The sequence below is a fragment of the Musca autumnalis genome, unplaced genomic scaffold, assembly GCF_047663935.1.
Source record: "Musca autumnalis isolate F117 unplaced genomic scaffold, ASM4766393v1 scaffold_1, whole genome shotgun sequence".
NCBI classification, from domain to species: Eukaryota; Metazoa; Arthropoda; class Insecta; order Diptera; family Muscidae; genus Musca; species Musca autumnalis.
In genome coordinates this window covers 16,790,602-16,810,687 of record NW_027411644.1, presented here as the reverse complement: position 1 = coordinate 16,810,687, position 20,086 = coordinate 16,790,602, and the positions used below count along the sequence as shown (strand labels likewise).

The 20,086-nt window shown below is 38.1% G+C and overlaps 1 protein-coding gene across 2 annotated transcripts in view; it reads right to left on the bottom strand.

Moving 5' to 3' along the window:
• Positions 1 to 10,526, bottom strand: part of dsx (transcription factor doublesex) — a 480,086-nt gene extending 469,560 nt beyond the window's left edge. For both annotated transcript variants that reach the window (XM_073968073.1, XM_073968088.1), the window contains exon 1: positions 9,210 to 10,526. The gene's annotated coding sequence lies outside the window, so the exon portion shown is untranslated. The remainder of the gene's footprint in view (positions 1 to 9,209) is intronic.
• Positions 10,527 to 20,086: the final 9,560 nt, after the last annotated feature.

Here is a 20,086-nt window from a genome sequence, read left to right as displayed (position 1 = left end):
CCGTTATATATGGGGATATACCAAAACGTGGTCCTATCTTCGTATTTTGTAGTGGGGAAGTTTTGTGTCATTGGAACCATTAAATTTCAAATTTTATACCATACACTATACTATACCGTGGACGTATATAGCCTATCTTCGAACTGGACCTGCCTATGAAAAAAAATACCCTCAGGTGCAAAATGTTAGCGTTCTGTCTCAATTATTGCGTATGCTAGACTGTTTACAACGGACGGACATGGTTAGATCGTCTTAGAATTTCATCCTGGTCAAGAATTTATATACCACGGTGTGCCTTAACCAAATTTAAATGGAAGGTGCTTACACCTGGGAAGTTTTTGCAGATTCTGAAAATACAATGCTCATAGATGAGAAATATCAAGAAACAAAAAGAAAATCGCCGGAAGGATTTTCAAATAAATCGCGATTTAAGATCACATTTGTAGGGGTTCTTTAGGGTTTCACGATTTTGCTTGGAAACCGCGAATCCTATGTAAATAGACCTAAAGAAAATGTTGTAGCTGTGAAAATTCTCCACAAGAGTGACCTTTATGATATTTTCGTAGGTTTTACCGTTTTTGAGATATAGAAGTTCAAATTGAGACAATGCACTGACTGTATCGCCTCCTTATAAAACAATATCATGCTCAGTGCGCCTTAACTAACTTTTGATGAAAACCGCTTACACATGGGAAGATTTCGCGGATTCTGAAACAGCAAGGTTCGTAGATAAGAAAAATAAAAAAACAGAAAAAAACGACGGAGGGATTTTTAAATAAATCTCGATCAGGTTATCACGATTTTGTTTGGAAACCGCAAGTCGTATCGAAATGAGTCTTAAAAAAATGTTGTAGCTGTGAAAATTCTCTACAAGACTGACCTTTAGGGTTTTTCGTAGGTTTTACCATTTTTGAGATATAGAGGTTCAGTTCAAATTTTTAGGTTTTTATCTTAAGTCTTCAAGATTTTGCTTGGAAACCGCACGTCATATCAAAATGGGACTAAAGAAAATGTTAAAGCTGTGAAAATTCTCTACAAGATTGGATGATTTATTTTTTCCTAGGTTGTACCATTTTCAAGATATGTATATAAGTTTAGTTTGGGAAATTGCATTCAGTGCATTGTCTCAATTTGAACTTCTATATCTCAAAAACGGTAAAACCTACGAAAATATCATAAAAGTCAATCTTGTGGAAAATTTTCACAGCTACAACATTTTCTTTGGGCCCATTTACATAGGACTCGCGGTTTCCAAGGAAAATCGTCAAAACATAAAGAACCCTAAATAGCGATTTATTTGATTTTTTTGTTTCTTGATATTTCTCATCTATGAGCATCGCAGTTTCAGAATATGCAACAACTTCCCAGGTGTAAGCACCTTCCATTTAAAATTAGTTAAGGCGCACCGTGATACTTTATATGGTCGCAAATGATTAGTTCGATGTGTTTCAAACAGAAATTTAACTTAATATACCCGCCATACTATGGTGGTGTGTGTGAAAAAATAAATATTCACGTCTTCAGTGGGTCTTCCAGAATTTGAGTATTTTTCGGCAGTCGTTCAAAGCCACATATAGTTCTTCAAAATCTTCGGCGTGGAACAATTCACTGCTGAACCAATGATCTGATAAGTAAAAAAAACAACTTTGAAAGTCAAATATAGGAAGAGGTGACCCTAAGTATTCAATTGATGATTGTACCGCTGTGTACAATAATAAAATCCAATTTAATTGTATTTTTATCAAAACAAAAATCATTTTGTGTGGTTCGGGTTCATATCTCGGGAAGTTGAACAAGTTATCGTTAGCACAAGGACTAGCCACTGTAAAAATGTTAATACGATACCAGAAACTGTATTTAAACGTATTGAACTTTAGTTTGTGTGTTACCCAAAGGCATAGACCGATGCAGTTTATTCTCGAACTTGAAGTTTGGGAGAAATAAAATGACATGCTAAGTTTGGAGGATGTATGTTACTCCTTTGGAGGGTTTTCGTGCTCAGCAAGAGTTTTGTTTTTTAGAGCTATCTGATTATTATAGCAAGAAGTGTGGAAGGATTACTTTTGATAAAATTTTCAAAATAATTGAGAGTTATCGTGCTCTACTAGAAATTTTTCAGGTTTTAGGTCATCTTGTCAGGAAGTATAAGCGTGCAAAAAGCGTGCAACATTCCGTGTGATTGATTTTTTACCAACTCTAAGCTGATAGTATGAATTTTTACTGTCAATTGCAAGGCATTCTCTGAGCAAAACCTTACGTATTCTTTTTATAAATAAGGAATTCACTTAAACAGAGGTATATCTTTCGTTTTACTCTACGCTATACTATCAGTCTCCAACATAAGTTGGCACTGTAACTTGAGTTGTTGATCGTGTTTTTTAGTAAGAGAAGATTTGTTGTTACACAGGAACGCTATTCCTTTGCATTCACGCCAAGAAGAGTGATGAACTGAAAAGAACACATCAACTGACAGCATCACTACCAGAAACAAGAACAAAACAAACCAAAAGAAAACCATTAAGGAAACTATCTAAGTCGGGCGGGGCCGACTTTATGATACCCTACACCATTGTACATATGTAAAATAGATATGGGTGAACTGATTTCTATATAATATTGTACATTTATTCACTTAAACTGTCACACATTCCAAATTTCATCAAAATTGGTCACATATGGGGTGTTTGGTGCAGCCAGCAAATACTTGAAATACTTGGGCTATATCCAAATCTGAACCGATAGAATTTAGAACATTTATTTCTATACCGAATTCAGTCACACATTTCAAATTTCATTAAAATCGGACATATATAGCGGGTTTGGTGCAACAAATATGTGTAATCGGCCGAATATATATATGTGGGACCTATATCCAAGTCTGAACCGATTTCGATAAAATTTGGGACATTTATTTTTAGACCGATTTCAGTCACACATTCCAAATGTCATCGAAATCGGACATATATGGCGTGTTTGGTGCAGCAAATACGTGAAATCGATCAAAAAATAAATATGGGGGCTATATACAAACTTGAACCGATTTTCACCAAAAGCAATAGCGTTCTTCCTATGGCTAACAAAATGATATTCCCCAATTTTCTGCTGAATCGGACAATAAATGCGACCTGTACGTTGCGGACGGACATACAAGTGATTCTATATACATGCCTAAAATGAACTATGGGTCTATCTCGTTTGCTTTTGTATGTTACATACAAATGCACAAAGACATAATACACCTTACTTACCACAGTGTGGTGTAGGGTAGGATATAAAAAATAGCATACCTGTGACGTTTTCAATTTTACATATCTGTGCTCTTTTGGCTGCTGAGTGGTGTAGCAGGGATGGAAAATTCAGTACAATAGTACTTTTTTCAGTACCATTTCACTATAAAAAGTACCGAAGTACGCCCGCGGTCAATTCAGTACCATTTCACTTCCTCTATTGCGACAAGTTGACAAATTTGAATGTATGCATGTACCTTCATATTGGGAATATACCCATTGAGAATACAAAATATGTACCAAGTTACAGTCAATAAAGTAGACTAATCATTTGAAAGACTTCACATCGAGCGGTATCGTAGTTCATTCCAATCAGAAAACCTGCAATACCTCTTCTATGGGGGCTATATTAGTGCTGTCAAACTATCGATTGTCAAACTATCGTTTTGATTATTGACGTAAAACAAAGTTAACATCGGCCACCAAAATATGTTTTTTGGGCCATCTGTTGGTACCGTGCTATGGGGGCTATATCAGAACGTGGACACGGAGAGTTTTGTAGCCCCAACGAAGATCAAATGCCAAATTTCAACAGTTTTGGTACGATAATGTGACTTAAACCTTGAAAATAACGAAAATTGGGAGTGTTCCGTGGCATGGGGGCTGTATCAAAACGTGGACCGATAAAACCCATTTTCAATACCAAAAATCCTACGAGTAAAAGCTTTGTTTTAAATATTGTGAGCTGTATCTTGATTTGGGTGCCACCGTGGTGCAATGGTATGTACACTCGTCTTGCACGCAGATGGTCGTGGGTGCGATTCCCCGGCTAGGCAACATCAAATTTTCAACGGTGGCGACATTTCCTTAGTATCTCAGCATGTAAAACTTCTCTACAAGTGGTATTTTAGGACACGCCGTTCGAACTCGGCGATAAACTGTAGGTCCCATATCATTGAGCTAATATGAATCAGGGTGCACTCATTGATATGAGAGAAGTCTCCCTTGTCCTGCCTGGGATGGTTGTGGAACAATTATATAGTAGATTCTTGCAGTTCTGGGACAGACCAATGGTTATATACTTTATAGGGTCTCCGACGAATATTTCGATGTGTTGCAAACGGAATGACAAAGTTAATTATACCATATTTACGATTTTGCTACATTCTTCATAGAAATAAGCTATTGATGTTGTATTTTTAATGAATATTTTTTTAATTCATTAAAAAAACAATAAAAAATCAATTTTCAATGAAAAATACCATTTTAGTACCTTTTGAAATTTTTAATTTTCCATCCCTGGTCTGTAGCGCTTTTGTTTTCAAACACTGAGATTCAAAACAAAGAGAACGATCAACGTGAATGTGACGTTTGGAGTTGAGACACCAACACCAGCCGGTTGGTCGATGGGTAGGTTATTTCGGTATTTGACTTTGTTGGAAGATAGACGTTGCTGGTAAGTTAGTTAGTCGTCCGTCGATGGCAATGTAATGTAACAAGTTAAACAACTTTGTTGCAATGCCTTATAAACGTACAAACATACATAAGTAGATATGTATGTAAGTTAACTAAATACATATGTACATATAGATGCATACAGATATTAATTCCGTTGCAATAAATTGCCATTTTTGTCACTTCAGTTGTTGTTTTGTTTTCAGAGTCGCTAAAGTAATAGGTCCCTTAGTTGAAACAGTTACACCGAAAGCAATACGCACAACACTGATCAACAAAAATGATGTAGTAAATTGTATAGAAACATGCATTTTTAAACACCCGTTAGATAGTTTCAGTTAGATGACCCTCTACAGAATATTTATCGTATAAATCGAACTAAGAGTAGATTTCCACTCCTCTCTATTTGTTGCTTTTCTTTCCCGTTTTGGAGTATCGTGTTTTTTTTATTTCATCTTTCACTAGTTTATTCGAACAGAGCCATGGCCTTTCCGATCTGCGTGTACCGCCGTGCGTCCAGTACTTATACGCATTTTTTGTGGGTTCAATATCGCCCATTGTTATGACATGGCCTAGCCAACGCATTCGTTGTCTCCTTGCCTGAAACCACCTTTGGTAGCAAACTGTTCAGAGAGGTTCTTTCCTATTTTAACTGAAGAGGACCTGACATCAGTTAATGTCATCTTACAAGGTGCTTTGTGGGAATACCAACGTGTAGGGCTGATGAAAGCCACTTTGCAATTAACAAAAATATGGTAAGTAAGTAATCTCATGGGTATTTGTCAGGATTTTCCGCATGGTAAATATCTGGCCAACTGTGGATTTGCCACGTGTAAAACCGTAATGTACGTTGGTGATATGGCCCCATTATTGTATTGACCATATGGTTTAGTGGTTTATACAACAGACACAATCTTATAGGTACCTAGTCGCTGGATTAGACTATATAAACTATGAACATGTAATTAATATTCATAATTTGTAGTAAATTATCATTTCTAGAGGATTAAAAATACTATTTCCAGCAGTATTTCTCTCATTTCTATATTTGCGTATGTACATTAGTGTTATGTATTTTTTACTACCTCATATCCCTGTATCATTATACCCTCAAGACTTGCTCTGTTCCAGATCCTGCCAGAAGCTACTAGTTTTACTACGATAACATTTTTTCCTTTATGTTATCGGAAAAAATAGTAAAAATAAGTAGATTCTTGCTGTTCTGGAACAGACAAACTTATGCTATATACACTTTCATACGGGCAAAATGTGCCTCATCGAAATAATGGTTTTAGACCCCAAGTATGTTTTGACGAAATCCGTTTCAGACAATTTGGAGTTGATGTAGCCATGTCCGTCCGTCTGTCTGGATGGCTGAAGCGCACGATAACTCAGGAACGGATTATCCAATTCGTTCCAAAATTTGGCTTTCGTAATATTTTGTCCAAAATTAGTTTAATTTCGAAGATGGGTTATATCGGTCCACTCTTTTCGGTCCCCACCCCCCCCCCCCCCCCAAAAAAAAAGTTCGGAAAATTTGTGCGCACGATAACTCTTGAAAGGAGTAACCGATTTGGTCCGTACCATGCACACCGTGAAATTCTACTAGACTTAGATGAGGTTCTAATATTGACTCAATCGGTCAACTTCTTCGGGTACCTACCACACAAAATTTCGGAGAAGTTCAGTTTAGGACCTACTCTCGAATCGCTTCGATTTTTGTTGTAACAACTTCTATTCACTGTCCCCTATACAATGGTATAAGTTTCATCAGGACAAGCCCATACTTCCTGAGAAAATAGCCTGAAAGTTGCAAAAAAACCTTATGACACCGTGTGTAGTGGTTGGAGCGCAAGATAACTCTCGAACGAATCTGCCAATTCGGTCCAAAATTTGGCCCTCTTAATATTTTGTCCAAACTTAGTTTAAGTTCGAAGATAAGCCATATCGGTCCACTCCTTCAGGTACCTAACACACAAAAGTTCAGAAATGTTCGGAAAAATTGTGCGCCCGATAACTCTTGAAGGGAGTGACCGAATTGATCCATATTTTACACATCCTAATATATCTACCAGATATAGATAAGGTTTGAATATGGACTATATTTGTCCACTACTTCCACGCATTGGCAGATATACTTGAAGTCTCCATAATGAAACATCTGACAATGGCATGAGGCTGATAGACTTCGCAGCGGCAAAAAACATGGTAGTAAGCAGCACCAGATTTAAACATCTCGACATCCATAAGGGCACCTGGCTGTCTCTAGATCAGAAAACAGGAAATCAAATAGATCACCTTGTGATGGAAGACATTAATCGAGCGTGTTGGATGTGCGCTCGTTCCGAGGAGCAAACATAGACTCGGACCACAACCTAGTTGCAGCAAAGGTACGCACCCGGTTAAACGTAGCAAACAAAGTACGAACAGACACAATACGAAAGTTAGACGTCGGTAAGCAATCACAACAGACAGCCACAGCGTATTTAACTCAACTAGCCCTATTGCTTAATCAAAGCGCTCCTCATCCCGATAATATATCAGCGCAATGGCAAAGCATTGCCCACTCCATGCAAACAGCCGCAAAATCCATACTTGGATACCAAAGACCTCAACCAAGGAATCCATGGTATGATCAGGAGTGTCGTGCTGCTACCGAAGAGAAAAATGCGGCATATAGGGTTACTTTACAATCCGTAGCAACGCGCAGGGCACGAGAAAGGTATCGGGAGAAAAGGAGAGAGGAGAAACGTCTATTCCGCAGTAAAAAAAGAGAAGGAAAAGCGGGAGTGTGAAAAAATCGAGATGTACAGGAGCCAGAATGAAGTCCGAAAATTCTATCAAAGAGCGAAGCATCAAACTGATGGCTTTGGTACAGGCACCTCCTCCTGTAGAGACCAGCAAGGTAATTGGGTAACTGATACAGATAGTGTGCTCAGGATATGAAAAGATCATTTTTCAAACCTGTTGGTATCCATCGAAGACGACGAAGATACCACAGACTAATCCCAGAAGATGGTATTGAATGTATACCGCCCAGCCAAGATGAGGTAAAGACAGCAATAAACCGTCTGAAGAAAGGAGATAAGACTTTATGCTCTAACTATAGGGACATAAGTCTACTCCCGATTGCCTACAAGATCGTGTCAGGAATATTGCGCGAACGGCTAAAGCCTATTATCAACGAGATAATCGGGCCATTCTAGTGCGGCTTTAGACCTGACAAGTCCACCATTGACCAGATATTTACCCTGCGGCAAATCCTGGAGAAGACCCAAGAGATGCAGATCTACACGTACCACTTTTTTGTCGATTATAAATCAGCCTTCGACAGCCCGCTGCGCTCAAAGGTATTCCAAGCCATGTTTGAATTTGGTATCCCCGCAAAGCTCATCCGGCTTTGTAAAATGACTTTAACTGACAAGAGGTCCTCAGTTTGGTACCAAAAGAGGTTTCAGACAAGGAGACAGCCTTTCGTGTGATCTCTTCAACATCCTGCTGGAAAAGGTTATACGAGAGGCAAACGTCAAAAGAAGTGGCACAATCTACACCAATAGTCACATGTTTCTTGCTTATGCTGATGATATAGACACCTGATACCTTTATGAAGGTCGAAGGAGAATCTGCGAAAGTGGGTCTGGCGGTAAACGGTGAGAAGACCAATTTAATGGTGTCGACGCGCAATGCGTCCATTGAGATCGGACCAACTGTTGAAGTTGGTTCCTATAATTTTGAGGTAGTAAAAGACTTCGTATGCCTCGGCACCGCCGTAAACACAACAAACGACATCAGTTGTGAAATAAAAAGATGAATTGTATTGGTCAACAGATGCTACTTTGGTTTAAGTAAGCAGTTTAAAAACAAAGCCACATCTCGTCAAACAAAAATAACGCTCTACGAAACACTGACACTACCCGTTCTGATGTATGGCTTCGAAGCCTGGGTACTTGCGCAAGCAGACATGGCAGTGCTTGGTGTGTTTGAGAGAAAAATTCTTTGAAAGATCTACGGACCAATCTGCGTTGACGGTGAATATCGACGTCGCATGAACCACGAGCTGTATCTGCTATACAACGACATCAATATTGTTAAACGTATCGAGATGCAGCGATTACGATGGCTAGGCCATATCATAAGAATGAGCGATGATGAACCCCCAAAAAAGGTGTATAAATACGGACCGCTCGGCGGTGCACGCAGAATTGGCAGGCCAAGGAATAGATGGCGCATACAAATGGATGATGAGATGAAAAGGCCCGGTATATAAATAAATAATATAATATAAAGGGTGCCATATTTAGTACCTTTCGGTACTTTTCCCAAAAAGTTAATTTATTCGAGCAAAAGGAATTAATTTTTTCAAATTTTTTTTGTCATTTCATGACCATGACCTTTTTAATACTTAAATAGAATAACCGTTATTTTAGTAATTAATAGGCAAAAGTTCATCATTCATTTCCGCCACAGGAAATCATTTTTGAGAAAAAGGTCAAAAAGTAATAAGCCTAATGTACATATTTTACTTACCAATAAAAATTAACACACCTTCGGAAACTAGACTGCACTACTATTCTCTCATTAGGTAGATAAAAATACGAACACATAGGTAAATAGATAATATCACATATTTAAGATCACATATACGATAATCAAAAAGGGCCGCAGTTTTTATTTCATAAAAATTTTAAACAATAGCTGTAAATTTTTTGTCGCCCAGTGTTTATAAACTATTTAGGCACAACAACTTTTGTGCGTAGGTAATTGTTGCTGTTGTTGGTTTTCGTATTTGTCATTAATGCGGTTGGAATTTAAAACGGCTTCTATTTTAACCACGTTGGGTGTTTAGTCGCATAGTAGGTGTCGATCGATAAAGACGCAAACTGACAACCTCAGAAACCACTTTTTGTCACAATTCCAACATCAATCGAATCGATCGAATGCACTTCTTTTTAATTTTTTTGTTTCCTTTAAATTATAACCACAATGTGACAATCGCGGCCAAAACATTGATAAGCATAATACGAAAATAAACAAAAATTTATAAACAAACAGACACACACGATCACCTACACCAACACTTTTCGAAATATTCTCTCTGATATTGTCGATCAGAAGTCGTTTGAGCGACCGGTAAAATGGGGGGTAATGGTTATGTTTTTTTTTTCTTTGTGTTAGACTGACATCTCTCAATGCTTTTACTTTGCTCACTGATTAAAATGGTTGTCGCTTTGCTTGGAGAATGAACTTAAAATCGCGCACATTCTTTACGCCACAACCAGCATTCATTTATCGGTCACTGAGAAATCTCTCATTTGTTGCTCAGATTCACAGCTACATAGATACACACATACAAACATTTATTCGTATGCAAATAATTTTCAAATATCAACAATAAAAATATAACAAACGATCAAACCAGACGTATCGCGGTCTGCTGGCGGCAGACAGAAGAGATTCGTTGATCTTTGAACACAAAAAAGAACGATTCTACGAATTTTATAGAGGACACAGCTTCTTTTTTCCTTTTTTTTTAGTGGGATCCACTTTTCTTCACTTTTCTGTTTTGCTACGACGAAGCAGCACAAAAGCCCACAATCTTGGCGACAACGATTAACGATGTTAAGGATACCAGTGACAATTTGAAACTGGTTTCAACAACAACACATAATAAGTTTTAAAGTTTGTTTATTTCCACTTTTTCCAGACGACGCGAAAACCATCCATAGGAGAGGCCAACCGACAGCATACTTAAGCAACACCACATGAAATCGAAGAAACAAAAACAAAACTAAAAACACTACATATTGAGAAATTTGAGCTCCACGACGACGATCTCCCCAATCAAATACAATTAATACAATGTTGCAAAAGCTGTTCAGCGACAGAGAAGCAGAGCAGTACAACAAGACCGAAGAAAAACACGAAAGCGTGAACTCTCAGAGACCATTCTGAGTAGAGGAGAACAAGACTAGTATAGTAACAGTGTAGCTAATTTTGTGATTTTCTTTCGGAAAAGTGATTTCAGTTTGATGCGACAAAAGATTTAGCCGGCCACCTGATAAGTTATCGTCTAAAATTGTAAAAATAGTTAAACATTTGGCAGAATTCATATTCATTCATAACTCAAAATTAAAATTTACACTTGTGACCCAAAAACAGCTTCGCTACAGAGAAGTACGTTATATAAATGTTCGCCTAATAAGGTTCTTGCATCAAATGGAAAAGAATTTTGTGGCAGGCCTTTAAAAAAAACATTGTTTGGGTCGCCCTAATGTACATACATCCTGTAGATAAGTGTCGGTGTAGGTATGGAACGATGCCTCCCGAATTTGGCAATTTCGCAGGTTTTAGCCACAGTAACGAAACGGTAAAAATTTGGTATTTAGTATTCGTTGGGACTGCAAAACTTTCCCTGAGAAGTTTGTCGGTGCTGGTACACGTTTTTATAAAACCCACATAGAGCGATACCGCCCTATTTTCGGTATTTATTTCGACTTCACAAGTGATATCAAATATTAATGCAGCGAATGGTCGGTCGAACGTTTTGCCATAGCTTGAATGTTCCTACAGAGAATTGTCGGCGCAAGTCCACGTTTATGTTATATTCTCCATAGAACGGTACCGCCAGATTTTCGGCATTTTTAGAGTTCAAGCCACACCATTGTGCCTTGTGCATTGTGTGTACTGAAATATGGTTTCAAACATTGGACCGTGGACATTTTGAAATTTTTGCAGCCTCTACATTTTTTCGGGGGCAATTCCCTATTTCCTGAGATAATGGCCCTATAGCTCTAAAACCCCTGACTGGCACCAAATTTTCCAGCAGAGGCGGCGGGATTAACAAATGAGAGTGATGAGCTTCTTCGAACCAACCCCGGTGACCCCAGAGTCAGGGAGCAGACACTAGAAGTTAACAAGTTGGTCGATGAGCTCAATCGAAACAAGTGGCTAAATCATCTGAAGAGTTTTAAAATTAGAGCAGGGATAGGATAGGCGAAAAAGGAAGACTGAGGTCCTAAGCCTAAGAATGTCATTTTAATCGCTAGTTTGTCGAGCACCATCAGCAATCCACATGACACATGTTAGTCAAGGACTCAATCATTTGCACCCAAACAAATATTTGTTTGCAGGACCCAATCATAGGTATGTTATGTTTGGGACTATTGCACACATATATGTGTTTGCTGCTAAATATGTTTGGGACATATTTAGATAGGCCGTTTTTTCCTCCGTGTAGGAACAAAGTCCTCAAGTCTCTAGCACGTGGGTTACAGATTAAGAAAGCTTCTTGAAGAGATATAACGCTATACCTAGGTCTATGGTAAGCTATGCGGCGCCAATTTAGTCCCCGAATTTATGTGCTACGCAATGGAACAAGTAAAAAAGTATCAATCGGCTTTGCCTTCAGCCTATGTGAATTGAAACTTTAATCTTCGGACAGATCGAGTGTATTCAGTATTTTGTGGCCTTTTTTTGAACTCGCCGAAGAAAATATGGATTAGGATAAAAGTTTAAAAGTGTTGCAGAGGCGAGCAGACCTTAAACTGCACTTAGACACAAATGTTGAACTTTTGCGGGGAGGTACCCTAAGGTACCTCCATTTTAGAAGTTAAACTAAATTTGGGGAAGTGCCGGAAGTTGTGGACCAGTATTGCCTATCTTCGATATAAAACTATGGCAAAGGCCACACTTTTGGACAAAATCGGTTCGAGATATATCGTGATCTCCACACACAACATATGGTGCCATGGGGGTTTTTTACATCTTTTGGGCTGTTTTCTCAAGAAGTATGGACTAGCCCCTGAAAAAATACAGTCGTAATTGAGGCAGCGAATGCAAGTTGCTTCAACTAAAATCAAAGTGATTCTAGAGCAGGTCTTAAAGTAAACTTATCCGAAATTTTGTGTGATAGGTACCCGAAGTAGTGGACAAATATAGTCAATACTCGAACTCCATATATATCTGGTAGATATATTAGTGTGGTCCAAATCGATCACTCCCTTTAAGAGTTATGGTGCGAATAATTTTTCCGAATATTTTTCAACTTTTGTGGGGGGAGGTACCTGAAGGAGTGGACCGATAGAGCTTGCCCCTGATGAAACTTGTACCATCGTATGGGGGCGGTGAATACAAGTTGTTACAACAAAAATCAAAGAGATTCAAGAGCAGGTTCTAAACTGAACTTTCCCAAAAATTTGTGTGGGAGGTACCCGAAGGAGTGGACCGATTGAGTCCATACTTAAATCTCATCTAAGTCTGGTAGAAATTTCACGATGTGCAAACTATGGACCAAATCGGTTACTCCCTTCAAGAGTTATGGTGCGCAAAAATTTTCCGAAAATGTTCGAACTTTCGGGGGGAGGCACCGGAAGGGGTGGACCGATATAACCCATCTTCAAACATAAACTAAGAGTAGACAAAATATTACGAAAGCCAAATTTTGGATCGAATCGTTTCATCCCTTCGGGAGTTATCGTGCGCACCAGCCAGACAGAAAGACGGCTAAATCGACTCCAAATTGTCCGAAACGGATTTCGTCCAAACATACTTGGGGTCTAAAACCATTATTTCGATGAGGCACATTTTGCCAATTTTGCGAATTTCCACAACTCCTACACTCCTACAGTAATTTTAATTCCTAATTTCAGCAGCCCAGCTCTATCCGGTTGCTCAAATCCAAATTGTACCAAATTTAGTTCTTTTCGTATCCATAACTAAGAATTTCCAAAATATCCTCAATCCTACACTCCAACAGTAAACTTAATTTTTTTAATTTCAGGGCTCCAGCCCAAAACTTCCAAAACTACCTCAAACGTACAGTCCAACAGCAATCTTAACTCCAAATCTAAGATCTATCTGTTCACCCGTAACCAAATTGTACCAAATTAAGTACCACTTAGTACTTTTCGTACACGTAAGTACGAGTTTCCAAAACTACCTCAATCCTACACTTCAACATTAAGCTTAATTTCATATTTCAGGATTCTAGTTCTACGAGTATTAGTTCACCCAATTCCAAGTTGTACTAAATTTAGTGCCATTTAGTACTTTTCGTACACATTCCAAAACTACCTCCATATCTGAATCCTACACTTCAACACTAATCTTAATTCCAAATTTTAGGTTTCCAACTCTATCCGTTCTCCCAAAATTCAGATTGTACCAAGTTTAGTACAATTTAGCACTTTTCGTACATAAAAGTTCGAATTTCCAAAACTACCTCAATCATACAATCTAACAGTAATCTTAATTCCAAATTTCAGGTTTTTAGCTCTAACCGTTCACCCAAATCCAAGTTGTACTAAATTTAGTACTTTTCGTACACCTAAGTACGAATTTCTAAAACCATTTCCTGACATCAACAGCACTTCCCGTACCAAATTTTAGCTATTATCCGTTAAAAATATACAATTGATACAAAATTTAGTACTTTTCGTACACTTGTAGTTCAATTTCCAAAAACCCTTTGGTACATCTTTCTAACTCTCCATTAGTGACCCTTATTCCAAATTTCAGAATTCTAGCTCTTCCCATTTGGCTAACACAAAGGATACCATATTTAGTACCTTTTAGTGCTCTTCGTATCAGTTCAAAGGTCATATTTTGGTGGCCTTATTAAGTTTTTTTCCAAAAGCGGTCAGATCTATACGAAATCGACTTAAGTAAAAGTTGCAGGCTTACAAATTATCTACAAGAATGGCCTTGATGACTTGTCAATAGGAGTCACCATTCTTGAGATATCGTGATATAAGTGTCAAATTACACAAGTGAAGAAGTAAGCCGCGTAAGAACATTATGAGGCGCACCGGTTAAAATAACAACGCCATGTGTTAGGAATTTCCAGAAGCTTTCAAAGGATATCGGTCCAGTAGAACCGGGTCTAACCCGGTTTTAGTTCTGGATTTCCGGGTCAAACAACCGGCGAACCGGATCCGCCACCAATGAAAATTATACATTTCAGTAATCAGCGCAACAAAATTTCCAAAAAAGAAAAATCGGAGAGTTTTCGTTCGGTTCGTTCCCGTTGGGCTTTCGATTACACATGTGGGTTAAACGGTCTATTTGTGCATAAAATGAATCTAACATGGAATAACTCTACTAAACACGCTCCGATTTTGTTCGATTTTTTTAAAGATATGTATAATTTCGGTCTTCAACGAAACATATATTTTTTGGGGGGACATACCCGGTTACCTTATTTATTTTAGCCGATTCCCCTGAATTTGTGCGTTTAAATGATGTGTTTTTAGAACCGCCATATGTATCTCAAGAATGGTTCTTTCTAGGAAAAAATTATAAAGAGCACACTTGTAGAGAAATTTGCTCGGGCCCCCCGAAATGGTTTGGTCGACTAAAATTTTTTGAGCTACTTTAAGAAATTATTACGTTTTTCACTAAAATAAATTTTATTTTTGGAATTTTCAATTTCTAAAAATGTACTTTATAAACAAGTTGTCTAAAAAATATTTAAATTTTTTTGTTTGAATACTCTTTTTGAGAAAACTCTAAAACCAATAAGAAAATTGTTTTACTGCCTTAATATTTTTATTATTTATTTAATGGAGAAAAATTTATTGTTGTGCATTATATAGTGCTAATATCTGCTATAAGTTGCATACCCACCTAATTTTTTTCCTACCATTAACAAAGTTATAGCTGAAAGGAACCGCAAACAAAATTAATGCTCGAACATTGGTTAAATGGTATTAAAATCTGCTGTAATTTCGGGCTTTAGGCTAACAATAAAAATTTACCTCATCGAAATAATGACCTCATATGTTTCGATAAAATCCGCTTCAAATAATTTGGTATCGATTTAGCCCAGTTCTTTCGTCAGTCTGGCTCGAGCGCATGATAACTCTCGAACGGATCAACCGAACTTTATGTCATATCGGTCCACTCCTTTTTTCCCATAGGTCTAAAAAATGTTTCGCTAAAATGGTGCGCACAATAACTGTCGAGGTCCAAATCGATTTCTTCGAGACATAGATTAGGATCGAATTTGGATTATATCGGTTTACTCCTTCAGCAAACCTCCCATACAAAATGCCATTATACGATTTCACCGAAACTTTGAACATCCTAAAATTACTTCTGGACGTACATATATCAAGTACCAAGAAGGTCTATATGGGACAACATCTTCGGATACCTCCCTCACAAATTTCAACATAAGTGCAATTCGCTTGTGAAGTGAATTTTATCGAGAATCCATTGGACCTTTTTTGGCAATGCTACTTCTTGTGGTCTTGTTTACAGTGATATTCTATTTTCCGTGGGTAAGTCCATGCTTCCTGACATAACGGTTCAAAAGCTCTAAATCGTACCTTGACCAACTAAAATGACGGATTGACACGATAACTATCAAAAGGAATGACTTTCAAAATTAGGTCCACTTCCAAAATGGTCCATTCTTTCAGGTATATTCTCCACAAAAGTGCAAAACTTTTGCGCTCTTATCGAAGTCAAATTTATGACCACAACATAAACATTTATTCGCAACGCTCACAATCGTGAAGTTTTATACCCAAATCTTTTGATATTTTTGTCGGAAAGTGTATACGTCCAAAAAGACCACGAAATTATGAAACTTCCTGACTACACAATTTTTAGGACAGAGATATTGGTTATGAAGCCCGTATTCGATCTGTCTATAGATAAAAGTCTCAACTCAAACAGGCTGAGGGTATATTTTCGAGAAAACAAAAGTTATGAATTTTCGTAAATTGGTGCCGACAGAAGTGCTTAATCTTTGGTCATAGACCTTGGAAAGATTTAAATGTCATCGAGTTCATAAACATCTAATCGTACAATTAAGATAGATAAAAGGCGGAACAACCATTGGGATATCAGATGGAGTTTTTTCGACTTAACCTTATAACGAGTGGTTTTACCGAAGGCTGAAGTTAGCTCAGCCGTTTCCAGAGTCGACTTAAGGACCACAAACCTTAAGTAAGAACAACAGTTAATTGTGCTTCAATGCTTTATTGATACAATTACGTATATATGAATATTCAATGGTTTTGAGATTAGTCGGGGATGTAGTGTATATTGATTGGCTGATGCTACGAACAATCTCGGATGGATGCCTGTCGGCCCGATGATGATCGGGTGTGGTGATGGGATTAGTGATAGTCGGGTGGCTGTCGGCTCGACAGTCGTCGGATATGTGGATCGGCTCGGTGATATTCGGTTGTTGGTTGTTCGTCGGCATGTCGGATGTGTTGCTCGGCTCTGGGTAATCGGATGCCGTCGGATACGGTCGACTCGTTGGTAGTCGTCGGGTGGGTTTGCTCGGCTCTGGGGTGCTCGGATGCTGTCGGCTTGTTGGTAGTTGGCGGCGATATTCTTCTCGGCAGTACTCGGCTCGGTATTGGATCGACAATCGGCTGGGCGGCTTTCGGGTGATTGATCGTACTCGGCTGTTGACGGTCGGTTCTGCTACTCTGCAAAGAGGTAACAGAGCGAACGAATCGAAAGGAGCGAACGAATCGACAGGAGCGAACGAATCGACAGGAGCGAACGAGTCGACAGGAGCGAACAAATCGACAGGAGCGAACGAATCGGCAGAAGCGAACGAATCGGCAGGAGCGAACAAATCGCAAGGAGCGAACGGATCGGCAGGAGCGATCGAATCGGCAGGAGCGAACAAATCGCAAGGAGCGAACGAATCGCAGGGCCGACGGCTGTTGCTAGGTTCGGTTCAAGTGACTGCGGACAATGCCACACGTCTTATCTTGTACTTCGTTTAACGCCAGCACTCGACCCATTCAGCGACGAAAACTAAACATCTTATCCATCTGGGTTTACGGAGTGAATGAGAATTATTTGTAAGGCGAGTTAACCAGGAAATACACTGAAGTTTGAATAATGTTCGAATAGAGTAGTAATTATGCATGAAGTTGGGATTATGCATGCACTAATAAGGTAGTTTTGTATTGATACTGGATGTAATATCAGAGAGGCGGTTTTGCAATGTAACGGTCAGGTTACAACCTATTTTGTCAGGACTTAGCTAAAATTTTGCCGAGCCCGAATGTGGGTTTTGTAGTCTCAAACAGTACTGCGTGTAGAATTCGGAGTATATGAGTCGTAATTGGTATCGCCCGACTCCTGATAAAAATGTTTTCTGTTCTAAATGCATGTTCCAGAACCTGCAAAAATCTACACGTTTTTACTACTAAAAATGAGTAGATTCTTGCAGTACTGAAACAGACCATAAATCTAATTTTGTGAATTTTTTAGTTGGTTTGCATGGACTCTGTAACTTCTGGTAAAATAGTAAAGTTTTCGTGTTTTTATGACATAAAAGAATATTATTTTCTTACAATAGCTGGAAATGTTTGATTGGAAATGTTCGGTACAAGTCTAATCTGCACTCGGAGATTCGAGTTATTCTTTTTTTTGGAGTTATTTATTTCAATTAATTAATGGTATACAAATAACATTAATAGGTTTTTTAGATAGATCTTCTTATAAGCATCAGTCCTCGCGGTAAAAATTTGTCCAATTGATGACTTAATAAGGCAAAAGTAACACAAAAATTTTTTAATGGGACTGAAGTTAATTTGTGATATATGGATATGTACTTTAAAGAATAAGAAATACTGAAAATCTTTGAAATAGAATCGAAAATGCCAAATAAGAGCTACTGTGGTTAAAAATTCTGGGATACACCAACACGTAAATCTACATGTGTAATATTCATTTGAAAGTTTTTTTTAGTTATTGCGCCAATTCCGTTGGAGAATTTGGTTAAAAACTTCAAAATACCATGCGGAACTTTTGTATGGGGACTATACTGAACGTATTATACACACATACATACATATGTTCCCAGAACATCCCTGAAGGGACAAGGGAGACTTCTCTCATATCAATGAGTGCACGCCGATTCATATTGGCTCAATGATATGGGACCTACTTTTTATTGCCGAGTCCGAACGGCGTGTCTTACGGCACCACTTGTAGAGAAGTTTTTCATGGCTTAAATACTCAGGAAATGTCGCCGGCATTACTGAGGGGGAATTTTGCCACCGTTGAAAATTTGATGTTGCTTGGCCTGGGATTCGAACCGCAGACCTTCTGAGTGCAAGGCGGACGTGCTAACCATTGCACCACGGTGGCCCCCAAGACGTATTATGTTATTCTTTATTTTACTCTGTTCCAAATTTCAAACTTATATCTATAATATTGTAAACTCTCTCATTTGAAATTATATACTTTGTGTCAATATTTCATATAAAATCAACTAAAAACCCTTTAAAATAGCTTTATTTAACTCTGCACAACATTTTTTTAATTTCATGATTTTTGGGCAAGGTGGGCCCCCACAGAAATGAAATCCTGCGTAAGTCCGCACACTGGCAAATTGTGAAAACTTACTCATAATATTTGTGAACCATGAATAATTAAACATTTATGCAATTTTTTATTTATATTTTTTAATAATTTGCATTGTGGACGATTTTATACAGCATTTTTATTTATTATGACATGTTTATAAACGTGTAACATATTATAAACTTAGTCTATTTACAAAGATTCTCCATTCATTTCTATCATTTGCTATACATATATTTTAATTGATCGATTGATAAGTTGGTTTCTGTTGTTAGTGTTCTTCTCCATGTTGTTTTCGGTCTGCCTCTATTGCGTCGTCCTTGGGGATTCCAATGGAGAGCTGAGTGGGAAATATCAGTTTCGCTTTTTCTAAGAGTGTGGCCGAGCCAGCCATATTTCCTTTGAGTGATTGCAGATTTTATTTCCTGTTGATTTGTTATATTCCAGAGACGTTCGTTAAATATAGTTTGTGGCCACCATATTTTTAATATGTTGCGAAGACATCTGTTTATAAATACTTGAAGTTTATTGGTTATTGTGGTATTGGTAAGCCATGTCTCGGATCCATACAGTATCGTAGATTTCACGCAAGAATTGAAGATATTGATTTTTGTTTTTATATTTAATGTTTCAGATGACCAAATGTTTTTCAGCGACGCAAACGTTCCTTGGGCTTTTCTAATACGGTTATCAACGTCCTCCGTGGTACCTCCTTTTGTTGATAAAATGCTACCAAGATATTCAAAACGGTCCACATTCTTTATTGCTTCTCCATATATCATAAACGGGTTGTTATTATTGGCATTTATCCTCATAGTTCTTGTTTTGCCGCAGTTTATTTTCAGACCAACTTTTAATGATTCCTCTGACAGGTTGAGTAATTTGTTTTGCATATCTGAGTATGTTGTTGTAAGTAAAACGGCATCGTCTGCATACTCCAGATCCCCAAGTTTGTCGAACAAATTCCAATTTAGACCAGATGGTGTTGAGTCTAGATTTTCAAGAACTGTGACGAATAATAGCGGTGATAATGTGCAGCCTTGTCGCACTCCGCTGGTTGT